The following is a 14,979-nucleotide window of genomic DNA, read 5'->3' on the forward strand; positions in this document are numbered from 1 at the left end:
CTATGGCTTTATTTTGCTCAGTTGCTTACTCTTGAGTAGAACTGCACATTCACTCCAGAAATAAGCATCTTTGTAAGATGAGCCAAATTGAAGCAGAACAAGTTGTTGGAGTGTCAGAATGCATAGGTAGAAGTCAAATAAGCGTTCTATGGCTTTATTTCGCTTAGTTGCTTACTCTTGAGTAGAACTGCATGTTCACTCCCGAAATAAGCATCTTTGTAAAATGAGCCAAATTGAAGCAGAACAAGTTGTTGGAGTGTCAGAATGCATAGATAGAAGTCATATAAGCGTTCTATGGCTTTATTTCGCTTAGTTGCTTACTCTTGAGTAGAACTGCACGTTCACTCCAGAAATATGCATCTTTGTAAGATGAGCCAAATTGAAGCAGAACAAGTTGTTGGAGTGTCAGAATGCATAGATAGAAGTCATATAAGCGTTCTATGGCTTTATTTCGCTTAGTTGCTTACTCTTGAGTAGAACTGCACGTTCACTCCGGAAATAAGCATCTTTGTAAAATGAGACAAATTGAAGCAGAACAAGTTGTTGGAGTGTCAGAATGCATAGGTAGAAGTCAAATAAGCGTTCTATGGCTTTATTTCGCTTACTTGCTTACTCTTGAGTAGAACTGCATCTTCACTCCAGAAATAAGCATCTTTGTAAAATGAGCCAAATTGAAGCAGAACAAGTTGTTGGAGTGTCAGAATGCATAGATAGAAGTCAAATAAGCGTTCTATGGCTTTATTTCGCTTAGTTGCTTACTCTTGAGTAGAACTGCATGTTCACTCCCGAAATAAGCATCTTTGTAAAATGAGCCAAATTGAAGCAGAACAAGTTGTTGGAGTTTCAGAATGCATAGGTAGAAGTCAAATAAGCGTTCTATGGCTTTATTTCGCTTAGTTGCTTACTCTTGAGTAGAACTGCATGGTCACTCCAGAAATAAGCATCTTTGTAAGATGAGCCAAATTGAAGCAGAACAAATTGTTGGAGTGTCAGAACGCATAGATAGAAGTAAAATAAGCGTTCTATGGCTTCATTTTGCTCAGTTGCTTACTCTTGAGTAGAACTGCACGTTCACTCCAGAAATATGCATCTTTGTAAAATGAGCCAAATTGTAGCAGAACAAGTTGTTGGAGTGTCAGAACGCATAGATAGAAGTCAAATAAGCGTTCTATGGCTTTATTTCGCTTAGTTGCTTACTCTTGAGTAGAACTGCATGTTCACTCCTGAAACATGCATCTTTGTAAAATGAGCCAAATTGAAGCAGAACAAGTTGTTGGAGTGTCAGAACGCATAGATAGAAGTCAAATAAGCGTTCTATGGCTTTATTTTGCTCAGTTGCTTACTCTTGAGTAGAACTGCACATTCACTCCAGAAATAAGCATCTTTGTAAGATGAGCCAAATTGAAGCAGAACAAGTTGTTGGAGTGTCAGAATGCATAGGTAGAAGTCAAATAAGCGTTCTATGGCTTTATTTCGCTTAGTTGCTTACTCTTGAGTAGAACTGCATGTTCACTCCCGAAATAAGCATCTTTGTAAAATGAGCCAAATTGAAGCAGAACAAGTTGTTGGAGTGTCAGAATGCATAGATAGAAGTCATATAAGCGTTCTATGGCTTTATTTCGCTTAGTTGCTTACTCTTGAGTAGAACTGCACGTTCACTCCAGAAATATGCATCTTTGTAAGATGAGCCAAATTGAAGCAGAACAAGTTGTTGGAGTGTCAGAATGCATAGATAGAAGTCATATAAGCGTTCTATGGCTTTATTTCGCTTAGTTGCTTACTCTTGAGTAGAACTGCACGTTCACTCCGGAAATAAGCATCTTTGTAAAATGAGACAAATTGAAGCAGAACAAGTTGTTGGAGTGTCAGAATGCATAGGTAGAAGTCAAATAAGCGTTCTATGGCTTTATTTCGCTTACTTGCTTACTCTTGAGTAGAACTGCATCTTCACTCCAGAAATAAGCATCTTTGTAAAATGAGCCAAATTGAAGCAGAACAAGTTGTTGGAGTGTCAGAATGCATAGATAGAAGTCAAATAAGCGTTCTATGGCTTTATTTCGCTTAGTTGCTTACTCTTGAGTAGAACTGCATGTTCACTCCCGAAATAAGCATCTTTGTAAAATGAGCCAAATTGAAGCAGAACAAGTTGTTGGAGTTTCAGAATGCATAGGTAGAAGTCAAATAAGCGTTCTATGGCTTTATTTCGCTTAGTTGCTTACTCTTGAGTAGAACTGCATGTTCACTCCAGAAATAAGCATCTTTGTAAGATGAGCCAAATTGAAGCAGAACAAGTTGTTGGAGTGTCAGAATGCATAGATAGAAGTCAAATAAGCGTTCTATGGCTTTATTTCGCTTAGTTGCTTACTCTTGAGTAGAACTGCATGTTCACTCCCGAAATAAGCATCTTTGTAAAATGAGCCGAATTGAAGCAGAACAAGTTGTTGGAGTGTCAGAATGCATAGATAGAAGTCAAATAAGCGTTCTATGGCTTTATTTCGCTTAGTTGCTTACTCTTGAGTAGAACTGCATGTTCACTCCAGAAATAAGCATCTTTGTAAGATGAGCCAAATTGAAGCAGAACAAATTGTTGGAGTGTCAGAACGCATAGATAGAAGTAAAATAAGCGTTCTATGAGTTATTTTGCTCAGTTGCTTACTCTTGAGTAGAACTGCACGTTCACTCCAGAAATATGCATCTTTGAAAAATGAGCCAAATTGTAGCAGAACAAGTTGTTGGAGTGTCAGTACGCATAGATAGAAGTCAAATAAGCGTTCTATGGCTTTATTTCGCTTAGTTGCTTACTCTTGAGTAGAACTGCATGTTCACTCCAGAAATATGCATCTTTGTAAAATGAGCCAAATTGAAGCAGAACAAGTTGTTGGAGTGTCAGAACGCATAGATAGAAGTCAAATAAGCGTTCTATGGCTTTATTTTGCTCAGTTGCTTACTCTTGAGTAGAACTGCACGTTCACTCCAGAAATATGCATCTTTGTAAAATGAGCCAAATTGAAGCAGAACAAGTTGTTGGAGTGTCAGAATGCATAGATAGAAGTCAAATAAGCGTTCTATGGCTTTATTTCGCTTAGTTGCTTACTCTTGAGTAGAACTGCATGTTCACTCCCGAAATAAGCATCTTTGTAAAATGAGCCAAATTATAGCAGAACAAGTTGTTGGAGTGTCAGAATGCATAGGTAGAAGTCAAATAAGCGTTCTATGGCTTTATTTCGCTTAGTTGCTTACTCTTGAGTAGAACTGCATGTTCACTCCAGAAATAAGCATCTTTGTAAGATGACCCAAATTGAAGCAGAACAAGTTGTTGGAGTGTCAGAATGCATAGATAGAAGTCAAATAAGCGTTCTATGGCTTTATTTCGCTTAGTTGCTTACTCTTGAGTAGAACTGCATGTTCACTCCCGAAATAAGCATCTTTGTAAAATGAGCCAAATTATAGCAGAACAAGTTGTTGGAGTGTCAGAATGCATAGGTAGAAGTCAAATAAGCGTTCTATGGCTTTATTTCGCTTAGTTGCTTACTCTTGAGTAGAACTGCATGTTCACTCCAGAAATAAGCATCTTTGTAAGATGAGCCAAATTGAAGCAGAACAAGTTGTTGGAGTGTCAGAATGCATAGGTAGAAGTCAAATAAGCGTTCTATGGCTTTATTTCGCTTAGTTGCTTACTCTTGAGTAGAACTGCATGTTCACTCCCGAAATAAGCATCTTTGTAAAATGAGCCAAATTGAAGCAGAACAAGTTATTGGAGTGTCAGAATGCATAGATAGAAGTCAAATAAGCGTTCTATGGCTTTATTTCGCTTAGTTGCTTACTCTTGAGTAGAACTGCATGTTCACTCCAGAAATAAGCATCTTTGTAAGATGAGCCAAATTGAAGCAGAACAAATTGTTGGAGTGTCAGAACGCATAGATAGAAGTCAAATAAGCGTTCTATGGCTTCATTTTGCTCAGTTGCTTACTCTTGAGTAGAACTGCATGTTCACTCCAGAAATAAGCATCTTTGTAAGATGAGCCAAATTGAAGCAGAACAAGTTGTTGGAGTGTCAGAATGCATAGATAGAAGTCAAATAAGCGTTCTATGGCTTTATTTCGCTTAGTTGCTTACTCTTGAGTAGAACTGCATGTTCACTCCCGAAATAAGCATCTTTGTAAAATGAGCCGAATTGAAGCAGAACAAGTTGTTGGAGTGTCAGAATGCATAGATAGAAGGCAAATAAGCGTTCTATGGCTTTATTTCGCTTAGTTGCTTACTCTTGAGTAGAACTGCACGTTCACTCCGGAAATAAGCATCTTTGTAAAATGAGCCAAATTGAAGCAGAACAAGTTGTTGGAGTGTCAGAATGCATAGGTAGAAGTCAAATAAGCGAAATATGGCTTTATTTCGCTTAGTTGCTTACTCTTGAGTAGAACTGCATGTTCACTCCGGAAATAAGCATCTTTGTAAAATGAGCCAAATTGAAGCAGAACAAGTTGTTGGAGTGTCAGAATGCATAGATAGAAGTCAAATAAGCGTTCTATGGCTTTATTTCGCTTAGTTGCTTACTCTTGAGTAGAACTGCATGGTCACTCCAGAAATAAGCATCTTTGTAAAATGAGCCAAATTGAAGCAGAACAAGTTGTTGGAGTGTCAGGACGCATAGATAGAAGTCAAATAAGCGTTCTATGGCTTTATTTTGCTCAGTTGCTTACTCTTGAGTAGAACTGCACATTCACTCCAGAAATAAGCATCTTTGTAAGATGAGCCAAATTGAAGCAGAACAAGTTGTTGGAGTGTCAGAATGTATAGGTAGAAGTCAAATAAGCGTTCTATGGCTTTATTTCGCTTAGTTGCTTACTCTTGAGTAGAACTGCATGTTCACTCCCGAAATAAGCATCTTTGTAAAATGAGCCAAATTGAAGCAGAACAAGTTGTTGGAGTGTCAGAATGCATAGATAGAAGTCAAATAAGCGTTCTATGGCTTTATTTCGCTTAGTTGCTTACTCTTGAGTAGAACTGCACGTTCACTCCAGAAATATGCATCTTTGTAAGATGAGCCAAATTGAAGCAGAACAAGTTGTTGGAGTGTCAGAATGCATAGATAGAAGTCATATAAGCGTTCTATGGCTTTATTTCGCTTAGTTGCTTACTCTTGAGTAGAACTGCACGTTCACTCCAGAAATAAGCATCTTTGTAAAATGAGACAAATTGAAGCAGAACAAGTTGTTGGAGTGTCAGAATGCATAGGTAGAAGTCAAATAAGCGTTCTATGTCTTTATTTCGCTTAGTTGCTTACTCTTGAGTAGAACTGCATGTTCACTCCCGAAATAAGCATCTTTGTAAAATGAGCCAAATTGAAGCAGAACAAGTTGTTGGAGTGTCAGAATGCATAGATAGAAGTCAAATAAGCGTTCTATGGCTTTATTTCGCTTAGTTGCTTACTTTTGAGTAGAACTGCACGTTCACTCCAGAAATATGCATCTTTGTAAAATGAGCCAAATTGAAGCAGAACAAGTTGTTGGAGTGTCAGAATGCATAGGTAGAAGTCAAATAAGCGTTCTATGGCTTTATTTCGCTTAGTTGCTTACTCTTGAGTAGAACTGCATGTTCACTCCCGAAATAAGCATCTTTGTAAAATGAGCCAAATTGAAGCAGAACAAGTTGTTGGAGTGTCAGAATGCATAGATAGAAGTCAAATAAGCGTTCTATGGCTTTATTTCGCTTAGTTCCTTACTCTTGAGTAGAACTGCACGTTCACTCCAGAAATATGCATCTTTGTAAAATGAGCCAAATTGAAGCAGAACAAGTTGTTGGAGTGTCAGAATGCATAGGTAGAAGTCAAATAAGCGTTCTATGGCTTTATTTCGCTTAGTTGCTTACTCTTGAGTAGAACTGCATGTTCACTCCCGAAATAAGCATCTTTGTAAAATGAGCCAAATTGAAGCAGAACAAGTTGTTGGAGTTTCAGAATGCATAGGTAGAAGTCAAATAAGCGTTCTATGGCTTTATTTCGCTTAGTTGCTTACTCTTGAGTAGAACTGCATGTTCACTCCAGAAATAAGCATCTTTGTAAGATGAGCCAAATTGAAGCAGAACAAGTTGTTGGAGTGTCAGAATGCATAGATAGAAGTCAAATAAGCGTTCTATGGCTTTATTTCGTTTAGTTGCTTACTCTTGAGTAGAACTGCATGTTCACTCCCGAAATAAGCATCTTTGTAAAATGAGCCGAATTGAAGCAGAACAAGTTGTTGGAGTGTCAGAATGCATAGATAGAAGTCAAATAAGCGTTCTATGGCTTTATTTCGCTTAGTTGCTTACTCTTGAGTAGAACTGCATGTTCACTCCAGAAATAAGCATCTTTGTAAGATGAGCCAAATTGAAGCAGAACAAATTGTTGGAGTGTCAGAACGCATAGATAGAAGTAAAATAAGCGTTCTATGAGTTATTTTGCTCAGTTGCTTACTCTTGAGTAGAACTGCACGTTCACTCCAGAAATATGCATCTTTGTAAAATGAGCCAAATTGTAGCAGAACAAGTTGTTGGAGTGTCAGTACGCATAGATAGAAGGCAAATAAGCGTTCTATGGCTTTATTTCGCTTAGTTGCTTACTCTTGAGTAGAACTGCATGTTCACTCCAGAAATATGCATCTTTGTAAAATGAGCCAAATTGAAGCAGAACAAGTTGTTGGAGTGTCAGAACGCATAGATAGAAGTCAAATAAGCGTTCTATGGCTTTATTTTGCTCAGTTGCTTACTCTTGAGTAGAACTGCACGTTCACTCCAGAAATATGCATCTTTGTAAAATGAGCCAAATTGAAGCAGAACAAGTTGTTGGAGTGTCAGAATGCATAGATAGAAGTCAAATAAGCGTTCTATGGCTTTATTTCGCTTAGTTGCTTACTCTTGAGTAGAACTGCATGCTCACTCCCGAAATAAGCATCTTTGTAAAATGAGCCAAATTATAGCAGAACAAGTTGTTGGAGTGTCAGAATGCATAGGTAGAAGTCAAATAAGCGTTCTATGGCTTTATTTCGCTTAGTTGCTTACTCTTGAGTAGAACTGCATGTTCACTCCAGAAATAAGCATCTTTGTAAGATGAGCCAAATTGAAGCAGAACAAGTTGTTGGAGTGTCAGAATGCATAGATAGAAGTCAAATAAGCGTTCTATGGCTTTATTTCGCTTAGTTGCTTACTCTTGAGTAGAACTGCATGTTCACTCCCGAAATAAGCATCTTTGTAAAATGAGCCGAATTGAAGCAGAACAAGTTGTTGGAGTGTCAGAATGCATAGATAGAAGTCAAATAAGCGTTCTATGGCTTTATTTCGCTTAGTTGCTTACTCTTGAGTAGAACTGCATGTTCACTCCAGAAATAAGCATCTTTGTAAGATGAGCCAAATTGAAGCAGAACAAATTGTTGGAGTGTCAGAACGCATAGATAGAAGTAAAATAAGCGTTCTATGAGTTATTTTGCTCAGTTGCTTACTCTTGAGTAGAACTGCACGTTCACTCCAGAAATATGCATCTTTGTAAAATGAGCCAAATTGTAGCAGAACAAGTTGTTGGAGTGTCAGTACGCATAGATAGAAGGCAAATAAGCGTTCTATGGCTTTATTTCGCTTAGTTGCTTACTCTTGAGTAGAACTGCATGTTCACTCCAGAAATATGCATCTTTGTAAAATGAGCCAAATTGAAGCAGAACAAGTTGTTGGAGTGTCAGAACGCATAGATAGAAGTCAAATAAGCGTTCTATGGCTTTATTTTGCTCAGTTGCTTACTCTTGAGTAGAACTGCACGTTCACTCCAGAAATATGCATCTTTGTAAAATGAGCCAAATTGAAGCAGAACAAGTTGTTGGAGTGTCAGAATGCATAGATAGAAGTCAAATAAGCGTTCTATGGCTTTATTTCGCTTAGTTGCTTACTCTTGAGTAGAACTGCATGTTCACTCCCGAAATAAGCATCTTTGTAAAATGAGCCAAATTATAGCAGAACAAGTTGTTGGAGTGTCAGAATGCATAGGTAGAAGTCAAATAAGCGTTCTATGGCTTTATTTCGCTTAGTTGCTTACTCTTGAGTAGAACTGCATGTTCACTCCAGAAATAAGCATCTTTGTAAGATGAGCCAAATTGAAGCAGAACAAGTTGTTGGAGTGTCAGAATGCATAGATAGAAGTCAAATAAGCGTTCTATGGCTTTATTTCGCTTAGTTGCTTACTCTTGAGTAGAACTGCATGTTCACTCCCGAAATAAGCATCTTTGTAAAATGAGCCAAATTATAGCAGAACAAGTTGTTGGAGTGTCAGAATGCATAGGTAGAAGTCAAATAAGCGTTCTATGGCTTTATTTCGCTTAGTTGCTTACTCTTGAGTAGAACTGCATGTTCACTCCAGAAATAAGCATCTTTGTAAGATGAGCCAAATTGAAGCAGAACAAGTTGTTGGAGTGTCAGAATGCATAGGTAGAAGTCAAATAAGCGTTCTATGGCTTTATTTCGCTTAGTTGCTTACTCTTGAGTAGAACTGCATGTTCACTCCCGAAATAAGCATCTTTGTAAAATGAGCCAAATTGAAGCAGAACAAGTTGTTGGAGTGTCAGAATGCATAGATAGAAGTCAAATAAGCGTTCTATGGCTTTATTTCGCTTAGTTGCTTACTCTTGAGTAGAACTGCATGTTCACTCCAGAAATAAGCATCTTTGTAAGATGAGCCAAATTGAAGCAGAACAAATTGTTGGAGTGTCAGAACGCATAGATAGAAGTCAAATAAGCGTTCTATGGCTTCATTTTGCTCAGTTGCTTACTCTTGAGTAGAACTGCATGTTCACTCCAGAAATAAGCATCTTTGTAAGATGAGCCAAATTGAAGCAGAACAAGTTGTTGGAGTGTCAGAATGCATAGATAGAAGTCAAATAAGCGTTCTATGGCTTTATTTCGCTTAGTTGCTTACTCTTGAGTAGAACTGCATGTTCACTCCCGAAATAAGCATCTTTGTAAAATGAGCCGAATTGAAGCAGAACAAGTTGTTGGAGTGTCAGAATGCATAGATAGAAGTCAAATAAGCGTTCTATGGCTTTATTTCGCTTAGTTGCTTACTCTTGAGTAGAACTGCATGTTCACTCCAGAAATAAGCATCTTTGTAAGATGAGCCAAATTGAAGCAGAACAAATTGTTGGAGTGTCAGAACGCATAGATAGAAGTAAAATAAGCGTTCTATGAGTTATTTTGCTCAGTTGCTTACTCTTGAGTAGAACTGCACGTTCACTCCAGAAATATGCATCTTTGTAAAATGAGCCAAATTGTAGCAGAACAAGTTGTTGGAGTGTCAGTACGCATAGATAGAAGGCAAATAAGCGTTCTATGGCTTTATTTCGCTTAGTTGCTTACTCTTGAGTAGAACTGCATGGTCACTCCAGAAATAAGCATCTTTGTAAAATGAGCCAAATTGAAGCAGAACAAGTTGTTGGAGTGTCAGGACGCATAGATAGAAGGCAAATAAGCGTTCTATGGCTTTATTTTGCTCAGTTGCTTACTCTTGAGTAGAACTGCACATTCACTCCAGAAATAAGCATCTTTGTAAGATGAGCCAAATTGAAGCAGAACAAGTTGTTGGAGTGTCAGAATGTATAGGTAGAAGTCAAATAAGCGTTCTATGGCTTTATTTCGCTTAGTTGCTTACTCTTGAGTAGAACTGCATGTTCACTCCCGAAATAAGCATCTTTGTAAAATGAGCCAAATTGAAGCAGAACAAGTTGTTGGAGTGTCAGAATGCATAGATAGGAGTCAAATAAGCGTTCTATGGCTTTATTTCGCTTAGTTGCTTACTCTTGAGTAGAACTGCACGTTCACTCCGGAAATAAGCATCTTTGTAAAATGAGCCAAATTGAAGCAGAACAAGTTGTTGGAGTGTCAGAATGCATAGGTAGAAGTCAAATAAGCGAAATATGGCTTTATTTCGCTTAGTTGCTTACTCTTGAGTAGAACTGCATGTTCACTCCGGAAATAAGCATCTTTGTAAAATGAGCCAAATTGAAGCAGAACAAGTTGTTGGAGTGTCAGAATGCATAGATAGAAGTCAAATAAGCGTTCTATGGCTTTATTTCGCTTAGTTGCTTACTCTTGAGTAGAACTGCATGGTCACTCCAGAAATAAGCATCTTTGTAAAATGAGCCAAATTGAAGCAGAACAAGTTGTTGGAGTGTCAGGACGCATAGATAGAAGTCAAATAAGCGTTCTATGGCTTTATTTTGCTCAGTTGCTTACTCTTGAGTAGAACTGCACATTCACTCCAGAAATAAGCATCTTTGTAAGATGAGCCAAATTGAAGCAGAACAAGTTGTTGGAGTGTCAGAATGTATAGGTAGAAGTCAAATAAGCGTTCTATGGCTTTATTTCGCTTAGTTGCTTACTCTTGAGTAGAACTGCATGTTCACTCCCGAAATAAGCATCTTTGTAAAATGAGCCAAATTGAAGCAGAACAAGTTGTTGGAGTGTCAGAATGCATAGATAGGAGTCAAATAAGCGTTCTATGGCTTTATTTCGCTTAGTTGCTTACTCTTGAGTAGAACTGCACGTTCACTCCAGAAATATGCATCTTTGTAAGATGAGCCAAATTGAAGCAGAACAAGTTGTTGGAGTGTCAGAATGCATAGATAGAAGTCATATAAGCGTTCTATGGCTTTATTTCGCTTAGTTGCTTACTCTTGAGTAGAACTGCACGTTCACTCCAGAAATAAGCATCTTTGTAAAATGAGACAAATTGAAGCAGAACAAGTTGTTGGAGTGTCAGAATGCATAGGTAGAAGTCAAATAAGCGTTCTATGTCTTTATTTCGCTTAGTTGCTTACTCTTGAGTAGAACTGCATGTTCACTCCCGAAATAAGCATCTTTGTAAAATGAGCCAAATTGAAGCAGAACAAGTTGTTGGAGTGTCAGAATGCATAGATAGAAGTCAAATAAGCGTTCTATGGCTTTATTTCGCTTAGTTGCTTACTCTTGAGTAGAACTGCACGTTCACTCCAGAAATATGCATCTTTGTAAAATGAGCCAAATTGAAGCAGAACAAGTTGTTGGAGTGTCAGAATGCATAGGTAGAAGTCAAATAAGCGTTCTATGGCTTTATTTCGCTTAGTTGCTTACTCTTGAGTAGAACTGCATGTTCACTCCCGAAATAAGCATCTTTGTAAAATGAGCCAAATTGAAGCAGAACAAGTTGTTGGAGTGTCAGAATGCATAGATAGAAGTCAAATAAGCGTTCTATGGCTTTATTTCGCTTAGTTCCTTACTCTTGAGTAGAACTGCACGTTCACTCCAGAAATATGCATCTTTGTAAAATGAGCCAAATTGAAGCAGAACAAGTTGTTGGAGTGTCAGAATGCATAGGTAGAAGTCAAATAAGCGTTCTATGGCTTTATTTCGCTTAGTTGCTTACTCTTGAGTAGAACTGCACGTTCACTCCAGAAATAATCATCTTTGTAAAATGAGCCAAATTGAAGCAGAACAAGTTGTTGGAGTGTCAGAATGCATAGATAGAAGGCAAATAAGCGTTCTATGGCTTTATTTCGCTTAGTTGCTTACTCTTGAGTAGAACTGCACGTTCACTCCGGAAATAAGCATCTTTGTAAAATGAGCCAAATTGAAGCAGAACAAGTTGTTGGAGTGTCAGAATGCATAGGTAGAAGTCAAATAAGCGAAATATGGCTTTATTTCGCTTAGTTGCTTACTCTTGAGTAGAACTGCATGTTCACTCCCGAAATAAGCATCTTTGTAAAATGAGCCAAATTGAAGCAGAACAAGTTGTTGGAGTGTCAGAATGCATAGATAGAAGTCAAATAAGCGTTCTATGGCTTTATTTCGCTTAGTTGCTTACTCTTGAGTAGAACTGCATGGTCACTCCAGAAATAAGCATCTTTGTAAAATGAGCCAAATTGAAGCAGAACAAGTTGTTGGAGTGTCAGAACGCATAGATAGAAGTCAAATAAGCGTTCTATGGCTTTATTTCGCTCAGTTGCTTACTCTTGAGTAGAACTGCACATTCACTCCAGAAATAAGCATCTTTGTAAGATGAGCCAAATTGAAGCAGAACAAGTTGTTGGAGTGTCAGAATGTATAGGTAGAAGTCAAATAAGCGTTCTATGGCTTTATTTCGCTTAGTTGCTTACTCTTGAGTAGAACTGCATGTTCACTCCCGAAATAAGCATCTTTGTAAAATGAGCCAAATTGAAGCAGAACAAGTTGTTGGAGTGTCAGAATGCATAGGTAGAAGTCAAATAAGCGTTCTATGGCTTTATTTCGCTTAGTTGCTTACTCTTGAGTAGAACTGCATGTTCACTCCCGAAATAAGCATCTTTGTAAAATGAGCCAAATTGAAGCAGAACAAGTTGTTGGAGTGTCAGAATGCATAGATAGAAGTCAAATAAGCGTTCTATGGCTTTATTTCGCTTAGTTGCTTACTCTTGAGTAGAACTGCACGTTCACTCCAGAAATAAGCATCTTTGTAAAATGAGACAAATTGAAGCAGAACAAGTTGTTGGAGTGTCAGAATGCATAGGTAGAAGTCAAATAAGCGTTCTATGGCTTTATTTCGCTTAGTTGCTTACTCTTGAGTAGAACTGCATGTTCACTCCCGAAATAAGCATCTTTGTAAAATGAGCCAAATTGAAGCAGAACAAGTTGTTGGAGTGTCAGAATGCATAGATAGAAGTCAAATAAGCGTTCTATGGCTTTATTTCGCTTAGTTCCTTACTCTTGAGTAGAACTGCACGTTCACTCCAGAAATATGCATCTTTGTAAAATGAGCCAAATTGAAGCAGAACAAGTTGTTGGAGTGTCAGAATGCATAGGTAGAAGTCAAATAAGCGTTCTATGGCTTTATTTCGCTTAGTTGCTTACTCTTGAGTAGAACTGCACGTTCACTCCAGAAATAATCATCTTTGTAAAATGAGCCAAATTGAAGCAGAACAAGTTGTTGGAGTGTCAGAATGCATAGATAGAAGGCAAATAAGCGTTCTATGGCTTTATTTCGCTTAGTTGCTTACTCTTGAGTAGAACTGCACGTTCACTCCGGAAATAAGCATCTTTGTAAAATGAGCCAAATTGAAGCAGAACAAGTTGTTGGAGTGTCAGAATGCATAGGTAGAAGTCAAATAAGCGAAATATGGCTTTATTTCGCTTAGTTGCTTACTCTTGAGTAGAACTGCATGTTCACTCCCGAAATAAGCATCTTTGTAAAATGAGCCAAATTGAAGCAGAACAAGTTGTTGGAGTGTCAGAATGCATAGATAGAAGTCAAATAAGCGTTCTATGGCTTTATTTCGCTTAGTTGCTTACTCTTGAGTAGAACTGCATGGTCACTCCAGAAATAAGCATCTTTGTAAAATGAGCCAAATTGAAGCAGAACAAGTTGTTGGAGTGTCAGAACGCATAGATAGAAGTCAAATAAGCGTTCTATGGCTTTATTTCGCTCAGTTGCTTACTCTTGAGTAGAACTGCACATTCACTCCAGAAATAAGCATCTTTGTAAGATGAGCCAAATTGAAGCAGAACAAGTTGTTGGAGTGTCAGAATGTATAGGTAGAAGTCAAATAAGCGTTCTATGGCTTTATTTCGCTTAGTTGCTTACTCTTGAGTAGAACTGCATGTTCACTCCCGAAATAAGCATCTTTGTAAAATGAGCCAAATTGAAGCAGAACAAGTTGTTGGAGTGTCAGAATGCATAGGTAGAAGTCAAATAAGCGTTCTATGGCTTTATTTCGCTTAGTTGCTTACTCTTGAGTAGAACTGCATGTTCACTCCCGAAATAAGCATCTTTGTAAAATGAGCCAAATTGAAGCAGAACAAGTTGTTGGAGTGTCAGAATGCATAGATAGAAGTCAAATAAGCGTTCTATGGCTTTATTTCGCTTAGTTGCTTACTCTTGAGTAGAACTGCACGTTCACTCCAGAAATAAGCATCTTTGTAAAATGAGACAAATTGAAGCAGAACAAGTTGTTGGAGTGTCAGAATGCATAGGTAGAAGTCAAATAAGCGTTCTATGTCTTTATTTCGCTTAGTTGCTTACTCTTGAGTAGAACTGCATGTTCACTCCCGAAATAAGCATCTTTGTAAAATGAGCCAAATTGAAGCAGAACAAGTTGTTGGAGTGTCAGAATGCATAGATAGAAGTCAAATAAGCGTTCTATGGCTTTATTTCGCTTAGTTGCTTACTCTTGAGTAGAACTGCACGTTCACTCCAGAAATATGCATCTTTGTAAAATGAGCCAAATTGAAGCAGAACAAGTTGTTGGAGTGTCAGAATGCATAGATAGAAGTCAAATAAGCGTTCTATGGCTTTATTTCGCTTAGTTCCTTACTCTTGAGTAGAACTGCACGTTCACTCCAGAAATATGCATCTTTGTAAAATGAGCCAAATTGAAGCAGAACAAGTTGTTGGAGTGTCAGAATGCATAGGTAGAAGTCAAATAAGCGTTCTATGGCTTTATTTCGCTTAGTTGCTTACTCTTGAGTAGAACTGCACGTTCACTCCAGAAATAATCATCTTTGTAAAATGAGCCAAATTGAAGCAGAACAAGTTGTTGGAGTGTCAGAATGCATAGATAGAAGGCAAATAAGCGTTCTATGGCTTTATTTCGCTTAGTTGCTTACTCTTGAGTAGAACTGCACGTTCACTCCGGAAATAAGCATCTTTGTAAAATGAGCCAAATTGAAGCAGAACAAGTTGTTGGAGTGTCAGAATGCATAGGTAGAAGTCAAATAAGCGAAATATGGCTTTATTTCGCTTAGTTGCTTACTCTTGAGTAGAACTGCATGTTCACTCCCGAAATAAGCATCTTTGTAAAATGAGCCAAATTGAAGCAGAACAAGTTGTTGGAGTGTCAGAATGCATAGGTAGAAGTCAAATAAGCGAAATATGGCTTTATTTCGCTTAGTTGCTTACTCTTGAGTAGAACTGCATGTTCACTCCGGAAATAAGCATCTTTGTAAAATGAGCCAAATTGA

Source organism: Zootoca vivipara, chromosome 13 (genome assembly GCF_963506605.1).
Source record: "Zootoca vivipara chromosome 13, rZooViv1.1, whole genome shotgun sequence".
Classification (NCBI taxonomy): domain Eukaryota; kingdom Metazoa; phylum Chordata; class Lepidosauria; order Squamata; family Lacertidae; genus Zootoca; species Zootoca vivipara.